General features: G+C 43.9%; 1 long non-coding RNA gene across 1 annotated transcript; it reads left to right on the top strand.

The window, feature by feature from the left end:
• Nucleotides 1–18591: 18591 nt before the first annotated feature.
• LOC124040061 lies at nt 18592–20209 on the top strand. The gene is made up of 2 exons (XR_006839674.1): nt 18592–19101; nt 19249–20209. It is a non-coding gene; the product is annotated as an uncharacterized LOC124040061 (long non-coding RNA).
• Nucleotides 20210–22391: the final 2182 nt, after the last annotated feature.

The raw sequence follows: 22391 nt of genomic DNA on the forward strand, positions 1-22391 counted from the left end.
CAGATTCATGTTCAGCACGTTCGACGTGTTCTCCAGCGCCTTTTAGAGAATTGTCTTTATGTGAAGGCTGAGAAGTGCGCTTGTTTCTGTCAAGACGTGCTTTAAGTGGTCCGGTTCCGCCCAGGGAGCTTTTGATCTCCTCAAGAAGCGTTTTACATCCGCTCCTATCCTTGTTACTCCTGACGTCACTAAACAATTCATTGTCGAGGTTGACGCGTCAGAGGTGGGCGTGGGAGCCATTCTGTCCCAGTGCTCCCATTCTGACGATAAGGTCCATCCTTGCGCGTATTTTTCTCATCGCCTGTCGCCGTCGGAACGTAACTATGATGTGGGAAACCGCGAACTGCTCGCCATCCGCTTAGCCCTAGGCGAATGGCGACAGTGGTTGGAGGGGGCGACCGTTCCTTTTGTCGTTTGGACTGACCATAAGAACCTTGAGTACATCCGTTCTGCCAAACGACTCAATGCGCGTCAGGCTCGTTGGGCGTTGTTTTTCGCTCGTTTCGAGTTTGTGATTTCTTATCGTCCGGGTACTAAGAACACCAAGCCTGATGCTTTATGCCATCTCTTCAATTCTTCTGTAGCCTCTACCGACCCCGAGGGGATTCTCCCTGAAGGGCGTGTTGTCGGGTTGACTGTCTGGGGAATTGAGAGACAGGTAAAGCAAGCACTCACTCACACTCCGTCACCGCGCGCTTGTCCTAGTAACCTTCTTTTCGTTCCTGTTTCTACTCGTCTGGCCGTTCTTCAGTGGGCTCACTCTGCCAAGTTAGCTGGCCACCCCGGCGTTCGGGGTACGCTTGCTTCTATTCGCCAGCGGTTTTGGTGGCCTACTCAGGAGCGTGACACGCGCCGTTTCGTGGCTGCTTGTTCGGACTGCGCGCAGACTAAGTCAGGTAACTCTCCTCCTGCCGGTCGTCTCAGACCGCTTCCCATTCCTTCTCGACCATGGTCTCACATCGCCTTAGACTTTATTACCGGTCTGCCTTCGTCAGCGGGGAAGACTGTTATTCTAACGGTTGTCGATAGGTTCTCTAAGGCGGCTCATTTTATTCCCCTCGCTAAGCTTCCTTCCGCTAAAGAGACGGCACAAATTATCATTGAGAATGTGTTCAGAATTCATGGCCTTCCGTTAGACGCCGTTTCGGACAGAGGTCCGCAATTCACGTCTCAGTTTTGGAGGGAGTTTTGTCGTTTGATTGGTGCTTCCGTCAGTCTCTCTTCCGGTTTTCATCCCCAGTCTAACGGTCAAGCAGAACGGGCCAATCAGACTATTGGTCGCATCTTACGCAGTCTTTCTTTTCGAAACCCTGCGTCTTGGGCAGAACAGCTCCCCTGGGCAGAATACGCTCACAACTCGCTTCCTTTGTCTGCAACCGGGCTATCTCCTTTTCAGAGTAGCCTTGGGTACCAGCCCCCTCTGTTCTCGTCCCAGCTTGCCGAGTCCAGCGTTCCCTCCGCTCAGGCTTTTGTCCAACGTTGTGAGCGCACCTGGAGGAGGGTCAGGTCTGCACTTTGCCGTCATAGGGCGCAGACTGTGAGAGCCGCCAATAAACGTAGGATTAAGAGTCCTAGGTATTGTCGCGGTCAGAGAGTATGGCTTTCCACTCGTAACCTTCCCCTTACGACAACTTCTCGCAAGTTGACTCCGCGGTTCATTGGTCCGTTCCGTATTTCTCAGGTCGTTAATCCTGTCGCAGTGCGACTTCTTCTTCCGCGACATCTTCGTCGCATCCACCCAGTCTTCCATGTCTCCTGTGTCAAGCCCTTTCTTCGCGCCCCCGTTCGCCCCCCCCCCCGTCCTTGTCGAGGGCGCACCTATCTACAGGGTACGGAAGATCATGGACATGCGTTTTCGGGGACGTGGTCACCAGTACTTAGTGGATTGGGAGGGGTACGGTCCTGAGGAGAGGAGTTGGGTTCCATCTCGGGACGTGCTGGACCGTTTGTTGATCGATGATTTCCTCCGTTGCCACCAGGGTTCCTCCTCGAGTGCGCCAGGAGGCGCTCGGTGAGTGGGGGGGTACTGTCATGTTTTGTCATAGATTGTCATGTCTTGTCCCTGTGCTTTCTCTTCTATTCGTTTCCCCCTGCTGGTCTTATTAGGTTCTTTCCCTCCCTCCTCTCTCTATCTCTCTCTCTCTCTCTCTCTCTCTCTCTCTCTCTCTCTCTATCGTTCCGTTCCTGCTCCCAGCTGTTCCTCATTCTCCTAACTACCTCGTTTACTCTTTCACACCTGTCCCCTATTTTGCCCTCTGATTAGAGTCCCTATTTCTCCCTCTGTTTCCGCTTCTGTCCTTGTCGGATCCTTGTTTGCCATACTGTGTTCTTGTTCCGTCCTGTCGTGTTTTTGCCTTCATCAGATGCTGCGTGTGAGCAGGTGTCTCTGTCAGCTACGGCCTGCGCCTACCCGAAGCGACCTGCAGTCTGTGGCCGCTTCTCCTGTCCTTCCCCTCTACAGACTAGAGGATTTCTGTTATTCGCCGTTTGGACATTTTCTGTTAAGGATTCAGGATTTGTCGTTTTCTGTTTTGGACTTGAATAAACTCTGTTTCTGTTAAGTCGCTTTTGGGTCCTCACTCACCTGCATAACATAGGCACTCACTTATAATAATATCATGCGCAATTGTGTATTATATGCATGTGAATTGGATAGGAGGTTTTTATCATATACCACTCGGTGAGTGGGGTCACTGCCATTATTAGCATTTAGGGTTATGTGCCTTGCTCAAGGGCACAACCACAGATTTTTTCACCCAATCAGAGATTCAAACCAGAGACCTTTTAGTCACTGGCCCGAAGCTCTTAACCACTAGGCTACCTGCCACCCACACTTGCTGAAGGCTACAGGATTGGAAGCCATTGAATGTAACTACCATGTCTCTGTCACTAGCAAACACGGGTGGTACTGGTAACTCTAAAATTCACTTGACAGGCTCTCTGGGAAATATCTAAATAAGGCTTTTACACCTTAGTGTTAAAACAACACCCCCAAAACCTTTTCAAGGAGCATTTCTGCCACTTAAAAAGAGCAGACTAAAGGTACTCTTTTGTACCTGTACTATTTTGTCCCCCAGGGTACACTTGCCTCTTTTTTTTAAGACGTCCTCCAGTGATTTTGTAACTGTTTCTCCTGTTGAAAAGTGATATCCCAAGTGTAAATATAGTCAAGTACACACACTAAAGTTGTTTTTATTTTTTATGTTACAAATTTTTTTTTTGGGGGGAGAACTGCAAACTTCAAGGAGTAGGGCATTTAAGGAGTTGGTTTGATGGGAAGTCGTGGTGTCATCGGACTTCACCTTGCTTGATGAACACTAGAGGAGCAATAGAGAACAAAAGAGGAATGCCATGTCATGACCTACTTGGATAACCTGTTGAGGTGTGCCATTTGATAGGTAAATCAGGTGTTAAATGAGGTGAAAAGGAGACTTAAGGTACGAACTGCAAGGGTACAATAATGTACCTATAATTTAAAGTACAAAGAACGTACCTTACATGGTACCACTACAGTGACAAGCATTAAGCATGTGACAAGCATGTAAGAACACATCTAAACCTTTATTTCCGAGAGTGTAGCACATCTCCCTGCCTAATATATCATGGAGGGTGGCCCTCGCTCTCTTAAGATTCATGTTCACACACCATGCCAACCTATGTACAGAGCCAACCGTTGTACACCTGTGTACACCAGCTGGGCAACTCATCTACAGGGTTTGGATCCAGCAGGAAGGACAGGCACTAACAGCCATCTTGGCTGACTGTTGGTAGCAGTCCTTCTCTGTACCAACCCACAGCATGTAGGTATGATTAGGTGCCTGTTACTGCTGTAAAACCAGGTTTACCCTGTTAGTGCTGTTAGCTCTGAGATTACCCCTCAGCCTCTGCTGGGTAGGACCATTGTTTCCCCTCCCGGAGCTCCGGCTGGTTATGGCCTAAGAGAGACCAACCAATGAGATCCATTTCAATCCCCAGAAACGCCCACAGAGCAGATACAACACCCTGGAAAAACAACTGGGTCTGTTGGATGAAACACTAATCACTGATGATGAATAATCCCTACTGCGGTTTTACAACCCCTTATCATCTCCGTTTCTCACCGGTGAGTTAAACAAGACCCTTTGGGTGATGTTTGGGCAGCTAACAGTCAGACCCTTTGGGTGATGTTTGGGTAGCTAACTGTCAGACCCTTTGGGTGATGTATGGGTAGCTAACAGTCAGACCCTTGGGATGTAACAGAACTTGGTTGGTCCTCACAGTCACACTCCCTCTGTGCCCAGCTTAATTAGAATGAGACTGGTCTGACAGGATTTGAACTGCATGACATCCCCTATGACTGGCGAACCCATCTCTCAGGTACTGTACATCATGTGATTGTGAGCCAAATTACAAGGTAGCAGCCAGACTGGTTATTCTACACAAAGCCCCATTCTGCACTAACTGTTCTTTTTATTCAGACATTTGGAACAACACAAATAAATATTATTGTTTAAAACTATAGAAATATATATACAAAGACTCATAAATATTTAAAAAAGTAACAAAGCCAAATATAAATAAATTGTAGTATATAAATGCAAATAAAGAGTATCAAATTATTACACTATTGCCCTATTGCTGACAAACACACAAATACAACTAAATTGCACAAATCCTATATCACACAAATAGAATAACACACTTATAAAGAAGAAACTTTTGCACTTAAAAACAAAAAACACACAAACTAAATTGCACAACTAATTGCATTACTAATTGCATCAGCACTGTGCAAAGTTAGAGGTGCTCTATTTAATAGATTCCCCCGCTCCCCCTACCTCAGGCTTACAGTGGGGAGACCTGAGGTCAACCTACCCCCGCCCCCTTCCCATCTTGTAGTTCTGAGTGGGAGACCTTCCCAGGCAGTAGCCTGTCTAGCACACAAACTAGAATCAGGGCATCCACTCCGAAAACCGATCACGCAAATATCACCATTCAGGAATAAAAAAAATATTAAAAAAAAATAATAATAATAAAAAAAATATATATATTTTTTTGTGCGGGCACCCCATGCTGCCCCCAGCTAGGTGGCTGCCCATGTCGCCTATGCCTAAATCCGCCACTGATTCCACATGTCAACTTAATGTGAAGAGATGCTATCTCTTATTTCCTTGTTCACTCTTACACAATAGTGAGGACAACATTAGTTACCTGAATACTGGTCTTGCAGACTAGCAGACTGAAACCTGAGTGGATTCACTAAAACTAAATCTGACGGTTCTATGAGAAAATAGAGAACAGAGAACAGAGAAAAATGAGTGTCCCCCTGCCTGAGAGGTGAGTCCCTGGATGACTCTTTTCCAGTCGCTAGTGAAAGTCTACACACACCTTGCACAGTCTGCACATTTCCTGCCGTATGAAGAATGATCTGTGTAGGTCACACTACTTCTCAAAAGTAGTGCTATAGGGGTCACTACAGACCCAGGTTTGATCCCGGGCTGTCGCGCCCGGGAGACCAACTACATCCCATAGCTACTCATTTGCACAATTGGCCCAGCATCGTCTGGGTTAGGGGAGGATTTGGCCCGGCCGTAATGTTCTTCTCCCATCGCACTCTAGCGACTCCTTGTGGCAGGCTCCTTGCACACTGACTTGTGTTGCCAGTTGTACGGTGTTTCCTCTGACACATTGGTGCGGCTGGCTTCCGGGTTAAGTGAGCAGTGTGTCAAGAAGTAGTGTGGCTTGGCAGGGCCGTGTTTCAGAGGATGCATGGCTCTCGACATTCGCCTCTCCCGAGTCCGTACGGGAGTTGCAGCGATGGGACAAGACTAACTAACAATTGGGGGTAAAAAAAAAAGTTTAGAACCTCAGCGTGTCACAAAGAATAAATTAAAGTCGGGTTTGGATTACAATTATGTCAACAAATCATGCCCCCTTTTGCCAAAGACCACGTGTAAATCACCCCTTCGCCCACTTCGCTTCCCTTCATTGAATCGGGCTCCATTGTTTCATAGCCCCCAAAGCATTCAAAGGATCACGGGCCCTATACAGATTGATCATACATCCACAGCCAAAGTTCTATGGTTGACATGCTATGCTGAAGGACCCCAGCTAGTATGCAGAATAGGTGCTTGGAGTTCGTCGTTTCCCAATTATGCAGCAGTAACGCCTGCTTGGTCTGCAACGACCGGTAGTGGTCATGCATATGCATATGAGATGAATAATGTAGAGTAAGTAACATTATATAAGGTAGCATTGTTTAAAGTGGCTAGTGATATATTTACATCATTTCCCATCAATTCCCATTATTAAAGTGGCTGGAGTTGAGTCAGTGTCAATGTCAGTGTGTTGGCAGCAGCCGCTCAATGTTAATGGTGGCTGTTTAACAGTCTGATGGCCTTGAGATAGAAGCTGTTTTTCAGTCTCTCGGTCCCAGCTTTGATGCACCTGTACTGACCTCGCCTTCTGGATGATAGCGGGGTGAACAGGCAGTGGCTCGGGTGGTTGATGTCCTTGATGATATTTATGGCCTTCCTGTAACATCGGGTGGTGTAGGTGTCCTGGAGGGCAGGTAGTTTGCCCCCGGTGATGCGTTGTGCAGACCTCACTACCCTCTGGAGAGCCTTACGGTTGAGGGCGGAGCAGTTGCCGTACCAGGCGGTGATACAGCCCGCCAGGATGCTCTCGATTGTGCATCTGTAGAAGTTTGTGAGTGCTTTTGGTGACAAGCCGAATTTCTTCAGCCTCCTGAGGTTGAAGAGGCGCTGCTGCGCCTTCTTCACGATGCTGTCTGTGTGAGTGGACCAATTCAGTTTGTCTGTGATGTGTATGCCGAGGAACTTAAAACTTGCTACCCTCTCCACTACTGTTCCATCGATGTGGATAGGGGGATGTTCCCTCTGCTGTTTCCTGAAGTCCACAATCATCTCCTTAGTTTTGTTGACGTTGAGTGTGAGGTTATTTTCCAGACACCACACTCCGAGGGCCCTCACCTCCACCCTGTAGGCCGTCTCGTCGTTGTTGGTAATCAAGCCTACCACTGTTGTGTCGTCCGCAAACTTGATGATTGAGTTGGAGGCGTGCGTGGCCACGCAGTCGTGGGTGAACAGGGAGTACAGGAGAGGGCTCAGAACACACCCTTGTGGGGCCCCCGTGTTGAGGATCAGCGGGGAGGAGATGTTGTTGTTGCCTACCCTCACCACCTGGGGGCGGCCCGTCAGGAAGTCCAGTACCCAGTTGCACAGGGCGGGGTCGAGGATGGTGCCCCACATCAACATATTTTTTCAACCAGCACAGGCTTCATAAAAAATAGCGATTAAATAATAATTTACTTCTTGAAAATCTTCCTTTCTTTGCAATCCAAAAGGGTCCCAGCTACAACATGCATGGTCGTTTTGTTATATCCTTCTTTATATCCCTAAAAAAGTCAGTTTAGTTGGGGCCATTGATTTGAGTAATCAACTCGTTCAACATGCAGACAAAAGAATCCAAAAAGCTACCGCTAAACTTCGTTAAAACAAGTAAAACAAAGTTTCTATTTAAGCCTCAGGTACTGTACAATGTAACTAAACCATAATATTTCATACAGAAAGAAGTATGTTCAATCGAAAAGTATCAAGTGCGCGCCCACAGACTGATTTCCTACTGTGATTCCCGGTTCCAAAACTCCAAATTCTTCCTCGTTTGGGAAGAAACAAGCCTGAAACCTTGATCAAAGACTGTTGACATCTAGTGTAAGCCATAAAAATTGCAATCTGGGAGCCGGGTTTAACATTGTCCCTATACGTTGTAATGGAAGAGCATGGGATCTCAAACCCACAAACAATTCTGGTTGGTTTTGCTTTGGATTTCCTCCTACCATATGAAGTGTTTTATAGTCTCATGCATTATTCTAACATTTCTACAAACTTCAAAGTGTTTTCTATTCAATTATCAATTATATGCATATCCTGGCTTCTGGGCCTGAGTAACAGGCAGTTTATTTTGGGCACGTCAGTCAGACAGGCTGTGGTAACTAGTGACGACCTAGAATTAGCTTGACCCTAGTTACTGCCCTGATTACACAGATGGCTTCAACAACAACGGTAATGTATGTTATGTGTCGTGGAAATTTCCTTAATTACCAAATGATGAGAGAGCAAATCACACGAGTCAGAGTTATGCTTAATCTTCACCTTTAATAATAATTAAGCTTTTGCAATAGCATTTTGACTTTCAACAGTTCAGTATCTCTAATGAAAAGATTTAGAGTGCCTTACACAATGGCAAATGGGATCCTTTATAGCAAAGATCCACCCCCTCCTAGACGACATGACAAAACACAGGTCTTAGGAGTTTACACAGAGAGAAAAAACCTTACTTCAGAGAGAATATCCCCTAGTCAGACAGAGTGGGCTATAAATGATCGTTCAGTTTGGTCTCCTAAACAAAGATCTTATCTCGTCCTTGGTACAAAATGGTACCAAGACATTACCCCCACCCTATGATATATATCAAATTGTCATTTATTTAGAACCAATTATAAATACAACCAATCAGAGGACAATCTCACGGAGAGGAGAGTGACCCTATAGGTCAACAAAGAGGGAGCATAGAATGATTCCAGACACTGTCACCCTTCTTTCCCCGATGAGAAAAGTAGGGAGTCACTGCCACACCGAAAAGATATGTTTACACACGATGACCCCTTGACCTCTCCCCTCTCTGTGGCCCATGCAACTTAGTCCTGACATAGAACAGATAACTGTCAATGGCCACCACTATAGTACAACAAAATACATTCCTATGAGAAATAACTCATAAGCATATCATGAAAATAACACATCTTATCTATGTTACCCAACTAATTCTGATAATTCCCCAACATATGCCCGGTATGATAAACGAGTAGGTTAATTACACAGCCTAACAGATACAAGCAGTAGTCATTTTGGTTGTGAAGTGCATTATCAAAAAGCTTTGTCCTTTCTTTATAACAAAATGCAGTTCATCACTTGGCTGTCTAGTATATCACCCAGTCACAGTCAAGCCCAGCTCATAAGATGAGGAAGTACATTCTTTATGAGTATCGCCTGCTGCAGTTGTTCGAGATGTCCAGTTTTCAGCCAAACATGCAACATAGAGAAGACCAGCAAGTGAACCCTCAGCATCACGCAGACATGCCTTCGCTGTGAGCATTCCTATAAATGTACCGGGAGGACACTTGAATCAGGTTGGTGACATTTGACCTGGTCATAGTCAAAACAGTTTTGAGTTTTGTTCCAATTTACCTTCATAATTGTTACGAGAATTTTGTTCTCAATGTTCTTAAACTGAACTTCAATTAAACTACTCAGTCTGCAACCCAGAGTTTGTAAGATTCTGGTTGAATGAAACAGACAGAATCCCAGCTTACAATTTGTAAGTCGTTCTGGATAAGAGCATCTGCTAAATGACTTAAATGTAAATGTAAATGTACAATAGTCAACATTTTTATACACAAGAGCTCTAACATCATACAATGGTTATATACCTCATATTTGGTCATAACTGCCCCCCCCCTTCTCCTAACACTGTCAATACAATTGACCAGTCTTCTCCTACACATACATTGCTTATCATATCCTGCAACATGTTACATCATCTCCTGCAAGCCCAATGGGTTTTCCCCTCCCTGGGTGGGGATGCCTCTTTTCCTGTTATCAGTTTCACAGTGGTCACAAGTTGACAGTTCCTCTTTTCCTGTGCACACACACACTGTCTCGCCTACATTGCTAAATAGTAAAGTCTTAACTTGTCCAAAGCACAAACATTAAAGAATTCTAGTCGTATGATTACAAATACATTTCCCTCCATTATACAGTGACAGGGTGGAATACATTTAGTCATTATCTTAACATCCCCTTAAACATATAAATCATATAGATTTCTACATCAATAATCTAGCCTGATCTAACCAGCCTGATTGTGACGTTTCCCATTTCATTCCACTTCAGATATCGGGATATCTGAAGTGAAATCGAAAGGTGAACGCAGCGATCAGCTTAGTTCCACCAGTCTAATCATAAACACCATGGATAGTGTAATCAGTGCTCTGTGTGTGTGTTTGTTTGTGCGTGAACGACCAGTTTCTTTGATCAGGGGCCAGAAGCTTATCTACACTGCCATGCCCATCAATAGGGCATTGGCAAAGACCTGACCTCCAGTCTCTAAATGGAGAGAGACCTGGCACTAGTCAATAACATAGTTTTGTCTAGTACTATTTTAAATGTTTTATTATTGAATTGAATGGTATTAGTCAAAATGGAGAGAGAGAAACCTTGTGTATTCTGCACCAGGGTCAGGGAACTCCTGTTGTATACAGGACACCAGGGTCAGGGAACTCCTGTTGTATACAGGACACCAGGGTCAGGGAACTCCTGTTGTATACGGGACACCAGGGTCAGGGAACTCCTGTTGTATACAGGACACCAGGGTCAGGGAACTCCTGTTGTATACGGGACACCAGGGTCAGGGAACTCCTGTTGTATACAGGACACAGGAACCATACGGGACACCAGGGTCAGGGAACTCCTGTTGTATACGGGACACCAGGGTCAGGGAACTCCTGTTGTATACAGGACACCAGGGTCAGGGAACTCCTGTTGTATACAGGACACCAGGGTCAGGGAACTCCTGTTGTATACAGGACACCAGGGTCAGGGAACTCCTGTTGTATACAGGACACCAGGGTCAGGGAACTCCTGTTGTATACGGGACACCAGGGTCAGGGAACTCCTGTTGTATACGGGACACCAGGGTCAGGGAACTCCTGTTGTATACAGGACACCAGGGTCAGGGAACTCCTGTTGTATACAGGACACCAGGGTCAGGGAACTCCTGTTGTATACGGGACACCAGGGTCAGGGAACTCCTGTTGTATACAGGACACCAGGGTCAGGGAACTCCTGTTGTATACGGGACACCAGGGTCAGGGAACTCCTGTTGTATACAGGACACCAGGGTCAGGGAACTCCTGTTGTATACGGGACACCAGGGTCAGGGAACTCCTGTTGTATACGGGACACCAGGGTCAGGGAACTCCTGTTGTATACAGGACACCAGGGTCAGGGAACTCCTGTTGTAGCAGTGTGAAGCGCAATTGAGTTTGCATCATCTGTGGATCTGTTGGGGCGGTATGTGAATTAGGGTGGGTACATGGTGTCAAGGATGATGGTGTTAATTTGTGCCATGACCAGCCTTGTAAAACACTTCATGATTACAGATGTGACTGCTACGGGATGATAGTCATTCAGGCAGATCGTCAATGATCTTGAGTGGCAGGCTTGTCGCATTCAGATTCATCCTCCCACGGGCCCTTCCCAGAGGGCCATGGCTACTGGGTGAGGATGGCAAATCTCTGCGTACGCTTGGGTCAGAAGATCCCTGCGTAACGGTGGTTACCAGGACTGGTTGTAAAGCAGGAAAGTGATCTCTGCTAAACAGGGCACCCCTGGTCATCGAGGGGCTCGAAGATGAGGGATAAGCCTGTTACATCACTCTGCTAAGAGTGAGGGGTACCAGGCAGAGGGGAGAGAAAAAGCATAGGGCATCACCCTTAACTCTACCTACTGTACATGTACATACTGCCTCAACTAATCGGTGCCCCCACACATTGACTCTGTACCGGCACCCCCCTGTAAATATTGTTATTGTTTTACTGCTGCTCTTTAATTACTTGTTACTTTAAAAAAACAGATAAGAATAAAATATAAAACTGCACTGTTGGTTAGGGGCACGTAAGTAGACAGTACAACAGTACCTGTTGTACTCGGCACATGATTAATAAAATGTTATTTTATTTGACAGGGTGTGCCAGTGCTTCCATCCCTAGTGGTGCGTTTATCACCGTGTAGGGATGGAGTCTCCAAAAACACTCATAGAGTTGTCGCTTCAAACAATTTGTCTCTTGATTCAGTCTGGATAGATGCAGAAAGCAGGCTCTCAGAAGTGGGTAATGTGCCAGCGCACGCGAGTCATGCCCACTGCTAGGGGAGCAGAGAGGGTGTCCCAGTTAACTGCCTGAGGCCTATGAGCATAGTTTTTCTTGCAAAGCATGCTTGATTCTCTTGGACCTCGCCCCTAGAAAGTGGCCACTGGCATTGGCTATTCTGGGTCACCGAACAGGGCTTTGCAGGAGAGAGCGGCCAACGGAATGGTGTAATCCATCAACAGGTGTAGGTAGAAGTAAGAAGGACACATGCTGGTTGCATAGATGGGTAACACTTAATTTGGATAGTCCATCTGTAGATGTTCTACAAACTCTCCGTAACATTTCAACTAACTATCCACTAACCCTAGCTCTAAATCCTAACATTAACCCTTATCCTAACCCTAAATGTAATCCTTGCCCTTACCCTAACCTTAAGGGGAGAGAGTTTTAACTTAGATGGCACAAAAACTACCGAATGTTAGGTGAACTGGGCCAGAGAGCCAAACTAGCAGTGTGGCAGGCCGCTAGAGCGTTATGCCTAGGTTAGCAGCAGTGTTGACTGGACACTTGAACTTGTGGCGAAATCCTGCACGGTGAAGGCTTCACCGTGCGCTGCCACTTTAAGAGCACATCAGCAGTAAGGAAGGAGGAAATAAAGACCGCTTTTTCAGCTCTCTGGGGAGGAGCTCTTGGTTGGCGCGACAGTTTGATTGTGTGTGCTATGCTGCATATGTTTGTCTTATTTTCAGCGTGTGTAGTTTATAACGTATTTAACTCAATCATCGGTGTGACAGCTCTAGGTCGTGGTTGTTATCGTTTGGGACCTCGCCGGTTATGGATAGCATGGATTAGTTGCAACATTGTTGCGAAGTTTTGACATACAAACCAACAAACCATCAGACAGTACACCAGCAAGCCTGAAGAGCACAGCTAAGATATCTCTTGTTCTCTTTCTCTTCCCACTATCTTCCAGTGCTTTACCCTGCAACAGACTTTCTATTTTTCAAATGCACTTCCCATTGAAGTTCATGAGAGCTTGACTATTATTGCTCTGCCAGAAGTATTTGGGTGGACATTTTAGTTTAAAAGGAGGTTGTTTGCAAGTTGTGTATTGTTATTTGAACTGTATTGAGGTGGGGTGTACTAATGACATGTGGCCGAGAAGATTGTGGACATTTTTCCTCGTGGAGTGCAATGTAATCATGTGGTTAGAGCATTGGACTAGTTAACTGTAAGGTTGCAAGATTGGATCCCCCGAGCTGACAAGGTGAAAATCTTTCGTTCTGCGCCTGAACACGGCAGTTAACCCACCGTTCCTAGGCCGTCATTGAAAATAAGAATGTGTTCTTAACTGACTTGCCTAGTTAAATAAAAGGTATAAAAAATTTGGGGCAAAATCAGCGCCCAAAAAAACGATTAACATTGTTATGAAAACTTGAAATCGGCCCTAATTAATCGGCCATTCCGATTAATCAGTCGACCTCTAGTTCATAGACACAACAAAGGCTTTTACGAGGAGCCTGCCTGTTACTCGAATGCAGTAGAAGCCAAGGTAAGTTGCTAGTTAGCATTAAACTTCTTATAAAAAAACAATCAATCAATCATAATCACGAGTTATAACTACTAATCCAGGTTAGCAGGCAATATTAATCAGGTGAAATTGTGTTACTTCTCTTGCGTTCATTGCACGCAGAGTCAGGGTATATGCAACAGTTTGGTCAGCCTGGCTCATTGCGAACTAATTTGCCAGAATTTTACATAGTTATGACATAACATAGAAGGTTGTGCAATGTAACAACAATATTTAGACTTGGGGATGCTACCCATTAGATAAAATACCGAATGGTTCCGTATTTCACTGAAATAATAAACGTTTTGTTTTCGAAATGATAGTTTCCGAATTCAACCATATTAATGACCTAAGGCTCGTATTTCTGTGTGTTATGTTATAATTAAGTCTGATTTGAAAGAGCAGTCTGACTGAGCAGCAGCAGGCTCATAATCATTCATTCAAACAGCACTTTAGTGCGTTTTGCCAGCAGCTCTTCGCAAGCACAGCGCTGTTTATGACTTCAAGCTGATCAGCCTAATGGCTGTTGTAACCGATGTGAAATGGCTAGCTCGTTCGCTGGGTGTGCGCTAATAGCATTTCAAACATAACTCGCTCTGAGACTTGGAGTAGTTATTCCCCTTGCTCTGCAAGGTCCGCGGCTTTTGAGGAGCGATGGGAAACGTTGCTTCGAGTGTGGCTGTTGATGTGTTCCTGATTTGAGCCCAGGTAGGGGCGAGGAGAGGGACGGAAGTTATACTGTTACACTGGCAATACTATAGTGCCTATAAGTGCATCCAATAGTCAAAGGTATATGAAATACAAATGGTATAGAGATAAATAGTTCTTTAAATACTATATTAACTACAACCTAAAACCTCTTACCTTGGAATATTGAAGTCTCATGTTAAAAGGAACCACCAACTTTCATATGTTCTCATGTTCTGAGCAAGGAACTTAAACATGAGCTTTCTTACATGGCACATATTGCACTTTTACTTTCTTCTCCAACACTTTGTTTTTGCATTATCTAAACCAAATTGAACATGTTTCATTATTTATTTGAAGCTAAATTGATTTTATTGATGTATTATATTAAGTTAAAATAAGTGTTCATTCAGTATTGTTGTAATTGTCATTATTAAAACAAAAGAAATTGGACGATTTGAATCAGTATCGGCTTTTTTGGTCCTCCAATTATCGGTATCGGCATTGAAAGATCATTATCGGTCGACCTCTTCTATGAACACCCCCCACATTCATACCCTCTGCACTCCTCCACTGGAAGATAATACATATGACTGCAAATCCTCTGTTGATGACTGAGTTCTTTCTTGAATGAAGTTGCTGTTCAATTGCTCTGCCATTTATTATTATTATCATTATTATTATTAGTATTATTATTGTATGTGGTATTCTTGGTGGGGTTACCCCTGTGCTGTGATGTGGGTTTTATAGGGTGTGTATTCTCTTTTCTCTCCACTGGCTATCTGGTAAACAGGCTACACTCTAGGCAGTCTCTTCTGCTGATGTGTGTGGGTCTGGTAGTGGTACTCTCTCTATTCTACTCTTTTCCTTTTGGCATGGTTAATACCTGCCTGGCGCCTGAACAAACGCTTTATAATAATAATAATAATATATGCCATTTAGCAGACGCTTTACCCCTGTCTAATAAATACTGCTACCAACTATTTAGGAGGACGGGAGACCCACGGTAAACATTTTAATAAAGGCATTTATAGTAAAATATAATTAGTAATGGGAATGAGAGGGCTACTTATGCCATGTTGGGAAGGGATCACAGCAGTGATTTGAATGAGGGTATGAAGCATGAATTAAGGTGTTCAGAGGCTTGACTTCAGTGCAGGACCTGGGTTGAGATGTTCAGAGGATTCAGTGCAGGACAAGCTCATCATGGATGGATGGTGTTGGAGAAGAACTCCAACACCATGAGGACAGGATTTGACTGGGAAGATCAAAGAAACCCAACTTAAAACACAATTAGACCAAAGAGCTAAGAATGGGTTAGTCAAAGCATGAATTACAATTACATTTATGTGGAATAATGTGATTGTTATTAAAACTACATGCAGTAATGAGAGAATTGACAGGGCTACTCAGTGTGTCACGCCCTGACCTTAGAGACTTTTTAGGTCTCTATTTGGTTTGGTGCGGGTGTGATTTGGGTGGGCATTCTATCTTCTATGTTTTTGTATTTCTATGTTTTGGCCGGGTATGGTTCTCAATCAGGGACAGCTGCCTATCGTTGTCTCTGATTGGGAATCATACTTAGGCAGCATTTCCCCTTTTGTCATTGTGGGAAGTTGTCTTTGTTAGGGGCACTGTAGCCCTTGTAAGCTTCACGGTCGTTTTTGTTATTTCTTGTTTCGTTGGCAACATTTGACTAAATAAAAGAAAATGTAGGCTCACCACGCTGCACCTTGGTCTTCCTTGAACGACGGCCATGACACAGTGCCTGTAGAGGAAATATTCAGTGAGCCAGTGAATGAGAGGGCACATGAGACATGGCTTCAGTTCAGTACAGAGTTGAAACTGGAAGTGGAGTAGTCATCTCCACTTAAATCAGGGAAAAGGAGGGCATTTCGCTGTAAATAGCAGATACTGTACATTCCATTACAACAGTGCCATCATAGGTTTGGGCAACAAGTTTCTCCATTAAGTTCAACTCCGACAAAGTCAAACACAGACTGCGCATCTCGCCCACTTGACACATCAAAGCAGCCCAAGAAAAGTTCATGAATAAAGCCCGGATCATCCGCATACCTGACAACAACAGCAAATGACAGCTGATGTCTGTGGTTTCCTCCATTTGCCAATGTGATTTTTTTTGACTGTCAACCTCTCTTTTAATCTCACTTTTAATTGATTTATTTCGACATCACAGAGAAAACAGCAGAAATGTCCATGTGCTCAGCAAGTAAAGCGTAATAATGTGAAATTACCTCTGCAAGCTCCTACTAGTTGCCCTTGTTAGCGGAACTTTCCCTCATCTTGTCCCCTTGCTTTGTCCCACAAAATACATCTCTGGTTTGAGGTCTCTGTAAACTATGCCAAGATGGTGCAGGTGGTCGAGGGCCAGAGCCAGCCCTGCTAGGTAGAATTGGACATCTTCCTCTATAAACATAACCTAGTGAGAACTGGACACATTTTGCTGTCTGTTCTGGCCTCGGAAGGAAGAGTCACAGTCAACACAACTCCTAATACAACATTATATCATATTATTACTAAATACAGTTAACAGCTACAGTACACATAAAATAATATTATATACATTATATTAAGTTAATAACACTATTTACACATTTAAATACAGCCCTATTGTTTATATCATTGTACATTGTGGCCAGTTTATTAGGTTCACAATAATGGTTCACTCCGACAGTGAGTCACGTGACCGTGGCTTGCTATATAAAGCAGACAGACAGGCATTGAGGCATTCAGTTACTGTTTGATTGAATGTTAGAATGGGGAATATGAATGACTTAAGCCACTGCGTGTGGTATGATCGTCGGTGCCAGGCGCGCCGTGCCGTATCTCAGAAACGTCTGGCCTCTTTGGGTTTTCACGCACGACAGTGCCTAGGGTTTACCCGAGAATGGTGCGACAAACAAAAACAACCAGTCAGAGGCAGTCCTGTGGGCGAAACAGCTTGTAGATGACAGAGGTCAAAGGAGAATGGCAAGAATTGTGCAAGCTAATAGGCGGGCCACAAACCGGCAAATAATGGCGCAGTACAACAGTGGTGTGCAGAACGACATCTCAGAATGCACAACTCATCATAGATGGGCTTATGCAGCAGACGACAACACCAGGTTCCACTCTTATCAGCTAAAAACAAGAAGCGGCTCCCGTGGGAACACGATCACCAACATTGTACAATTGAGGAGTGAAAAAACATTGCCTGGCCCGACGAATCCCGGGTTCTTGAGGCATTACGCTGAGAGTCAGGATTTGGCGTAAGCAGTCCATGGCCCCACCCTTCCTGGTGTCAATGGCTGGTGGCCTGTACCAATGCCAACTCTTACATGCACAAAAATGCAGTACCCCTGTTTCTCCAACCTCCTAGTTGTGTTGCACAGGTTGAATATGCAGAATCTGATGTGGGCAATGAAAGAGCTTCTTCAACAAAAAATTCACTACATTGTCGTTAGCGTTATCTAGCCGTTCTGGTGGGAAAAACTGCACTCTAGTAGTAAAGTTAGCAGGGCAAATTTAAATAAATGGCCCTAATGCTACAAAAAAATGTAGTTCTAAAACCCAGAAAACAATATATAATCTGCCTGCTCCGTCTCCTGTAGATTGAAGAAACGAATTTGAATGGAATATCGTAAAAATGCGAAAAAATAACTATTCAATATCTCAATATATCCTACAATGTCACCAACTCAGCAAGCTTCTAAATCACACGTGTAGTACTAGGTACATTTACTAGGTACATTTACTAGGTACATTTACTAGGTACATTTACTAGGTACATTTTCTGATCCTTTGTTTGGATGGACATGTCAGTTCATTCAGCAATAGCTTTGATTGGTTGAAGGACGTCCTCCGGAATTCATCATAATTACCATGTACTGTAGGTCTATGAAGGTGGGGTGAGGAGCACGAGCCACATAGGTTTTGTATTGAATTCAATGTACACAGAAAAGGAAGGAAAATAGCTGTCTTCCGGCTATACCGTGGTGCTACCCTAGAAGGTGCTATTGAGACTACTGTTTTAATCAGGTATTTGGTGACGTGTATATATTTAATATAGTTTTATCAAAAAGGATAACTTTTTCGCTCACACTCTTACCCTGGCAGATCTCTCCATGGTGTAGGCCAGGCCAGAGTGAACAATTTCCTTCTCAGAAGCACCCTGGAGTGGAGAGGAAGGAAATATGTGTTGTCAAACTGCCAACATATTACATCATTTGTGTGTGTGTGTGTGTGTGTGTGTGTGTGTGTGTGTGTGTGTGTGTGTGTGTGTGTGTGTGTGTGTGTGTGTGTGTGTGTGTGTGTGTGTGTGTGTGTGTGTGTGTGTGTGTGTGTGTGTGTGTGTGTGTGTGTGTGTGTGTGTGTGTGTGTGTGTGTGTGTGTGTGTGCGCGCTCACAGCGACTCTGGCCTGGAAGTCAGTGGTGGGAACAACAGGGAACGGACATTGAGAGACAGCGAGGGATAGAGAGGGAAATAGTTAGATGGCAATGTAGCAATGTAACCTGATCCTTGGCAAACATTGTATTTTCCAGTATATCCAGTCGATCAACATTCATCCCTGAAGTTTCATCTGGGTTCACTCACACATTTCAGATTAGCATCGTTTTCATTCAGTCAAAACCTGAACATCAGAAAGGCTCTGGCACGTCACCTTAAATGAACCTCCGTTATATACGGGAGTGGCCAGCGGAAATATCACCAGTTTCACTTCTTTCACGGTCATCTTTTCAGTTGTCCTTACAACTCTGAAAACACGGAGACCATTTCCTAGAGAGGACACAGTACTGTATCTCCTGCTACACCGAGGTTGTTATTAAAGGAAGAGGAAAAGGCTTCAGAACTGAACGAACACAGATCTTCTACAGACCGAGAGACGAGATCAGAAAGCGGACACACAGCTCCAGAGTGAGTACAGATTTAAAAACTTCCAATATTAGTCAAGGAAATACAGGGCCCTGCTCCTAATATTTAACCTGGCTTTTTTGTGAAAGAGAATATGTTGTTAATGAGTGACCTAGATAATAAATACATTAACATTCATCTTTATTACAGGTGGTAGTAAACAAACAGTCAAAGGAAATCTAGTTGCCACATCTAGAAATGGCAGAGGTAAAACAACTGAACATATTGCCCCCCCTCATCCCCTACCCTGAGGGGATGACAGATGAAAAGGAAAAGAAAATATATAAAAAAAAATTTTGAAAGGAAAGCCAGAGACTTTATATCGTGATGAAAGAAAAAAGGCTCCATGCGACCTCATTTTCTACACAACAAATGTTTCTACATGGGAAGAGGAAATACTGAAACACTATCCTGAGGGAGAACAGTGGGATGAAAGGTCTAAGGAATATTTCAAACAACTGAAAACGAAGGCAGGCACTATAAATGTGTATTATACTACTGGGATAATCATGGTGCAGGATAATAGTGAGACGTTAATGATATTCCCAAATGATTTCCCAGCCTTGAGAGAGAGAGTGAGAAGAGCGTCAGGACGACAGAGGATGTCTTGAAGAAAATGGCAAAGCTAGGCATTGACGAAAGAGGAGAGCAGAGGAAAGGAGAGAGCGAGGACATAAAAGTGGAAGACATAAAACAGGAAGCCATAAAGGGGGAAATTAAGGAAGAGGAGGAAGGAGGAAAAGGGAAGCCCTGAACATTCTAGGGCAGATCAGAAGAGAAACATTATTTTTCGGGATGTATAATTTGATGAACAGTTATAATAAAGCCTGCTGTTCCTCTCACCTTATTATTTGAATGTTGTATCTTTTACCTTTTAATGTTTGTTTTTTGAGCTTGTATGAAAAATGCATTCATAAGTGCTCACCATCATCATTATCTTGTTTTGGTTATAGTTTATCACTTTCCCAATGATAAAGGTGCTTAAAGCAAAAAGGTGGTGGTCCCTGTAAATTTCCCCAGCAATATGTGTTTCATTTTGTTTCAAAATGTGTGTTCTAAAATGTATCATGATTTTTTAAATGCACTTCTAATAAAGTTTGATTTAACAAGTGTCAGGAGTCAGGACGAACTATATATACAGTACCCTGCCCCCATATCCCAATTTTTGCCACCTGTAAGTGAGAAACCTACATGCCAAGTACTGACCATGTATTGTGTTCCCTATGGTTAAAGAACAGAGCAGAAGCGCTGAACTCTCTGTTCAGAACTCAGACCTACAGGTTACGGAACATTTGCTCTTTTAGTATTTCTGCAGTATGTTTCCTCAAGGAGAAGGCTTCCCACTTCTATGTCAAAGATAATGCAACAAAAACACTTTAGTGAATACTACAGTAACGTGCCCAAAAACACAACAATAAACACTACAGGATACTACAGTCCGCAAAAACATTACAGTAATTACTATAGTGTATATATACACACACCACTCTTTTTTTACACAGCATTTATACTATAGTATACTGCAGTAAATACTACCGTATTGTTGGATTCTGTGTTTTACATTATAGCCATTACCATATATATGATTGAATATTATGAAATAGGGTGCAGGCCAGGCAGCAGGCTATTAGCCAGCCTGCCAGCATAGTGGAGTCTGCCACTAGCATAGTTAGTGTAGTCAGCTTAGCTATCACCATTGAGACCGTGTCTGTGCCTCGACCTGGGTTGGGCAAAACTAAACATGGCGGTGTTTGCCTTAGCAATCTCACTAGGATAAAGACCACCTCCATTCCTGTCATTACTGAAAGAGATCATGATACCTCACATCTCAAAATAGGGCTACTTAATGTTAGATCCCTTACTTCAAAGGCAATTATAGTCAATGAACTAATCACTGATCATAATCTTGATGTGATTGGCCTGACTGAAACATGGCTTAAGCCTGATGAATTTACTGTGTTAAATGAGGCCTCACCTCCTGGCTACACTAGTGACCATATCCCCGTGCATCCCGCAAAGGCGGAGGTGTTGCTAACATTTACGATAGCAAATTTCAATTTACAAAAAAGAAAATGACGTTTTCGTCTTTTGAGCTTCTAGTCATGAAATCTATGCAGCCTACTCAATCACTTTTTATAGCTACTGTTTACAGGCCTCCTGGGCCATATACAGCGTTTCTCACTGAGTTCCCTGAATTCCTATCAGACCTTGTAGTCATTGCAGATAATATTCTAATCTTTGGTGACTTTAATATTCACATGGAAAAGTCCACAGACCCACTCCAAAAGGCTTTTGGAGCCATCATCGACTCAGTGGGTTTTGTCCAACATGTCTCTGGACCCACTCACTCTCACAGTCATACGCTGGACCTAGTTTTGTCCCATGGAATAAATGTTGTGGATCTTAATGTTTTTCCTCATAATCCTGGACTATCAGACCACCATTTTATTACGTTTGCAATTGCAACAAATAATCTGCTCAGACCCCAACCAAGGAACATCAAAAGTCGTGCTATAAATTCACAGACAACACAAAGATTCCTTGATGCCCTTCCAGACTCCCTCTGCCTACCCAAGGACGCCAGAGGACAAAAATCCGTTAACCACCTAACTGAGGATCTCAATTTAACCTTGCGCAATACCCTAGATGCAGTTGCACCCTAAAAACTAAAAAAATGTCTCATAAGAAACTAGCTCCATGGTACACAGAAAATACCCGAGCTCTGAAGCAAGCTTCCAGAAAATTGGAACGGAAATGGCGCCACACCAAACTGGAAGTCTTCCGACTAGCTTGGAAGGATGGTACCGTGCAGTACCGAAGAGCCCTTACTGCTGCTCGATCGTCCTATTTTTCTAACTTAATTGAGGAAAATAAGAACAATCCGAAATTCCTTTTTGATACTGTGGCAAAGCTAACTAAAAAGCAGCATTCCCCAAGAGAGGATGACTTGCACTTTAGCAGTGATAAATTCATGAACTTCTTTGAGGAAAAGATTATGATTATTAGAAAGCAAATTACGGACTCCCCTTTAAACCTGCGTATTCCTCCAAACCTCAGTTGTCCTGAGTCTGCACAACTCTGCCAGGACCTAGGATCAAGAGAGACGCTCAAGTGTTTTAGTACTATATCTCTTGACACAATGATGAAAATAATCATGGCCTCTAAACCTTCAAGCTGTATACTGGACCCTATTCCAACTAAACTACTGAAAGAGCTGCTTCCTGTGCTTGGCCCTCCTATGTTGAACATAATAAACGGCTCTCTATCCACTGGATGTGTACCAAACTCACTAA

Source organism: Oncorhynchus gorbuscha, linkage group LG07 (genome assembly GCF_021184085.1).
Source record: "Oncorhynchus gorbuscha isolate QuinsamMale2020 ecotype Even-year linkage group LG07, OgorEven_v1.0, whole genome shotgun sequence".
In the NCBI taxonomy this organism is placed as follows: Eukaryota; Metazoa; Chordata; class Actinopteri; order Salmoniformes; family Salmonidae; genus Oncorhynchus; species Oncorhynchus gorbuscha.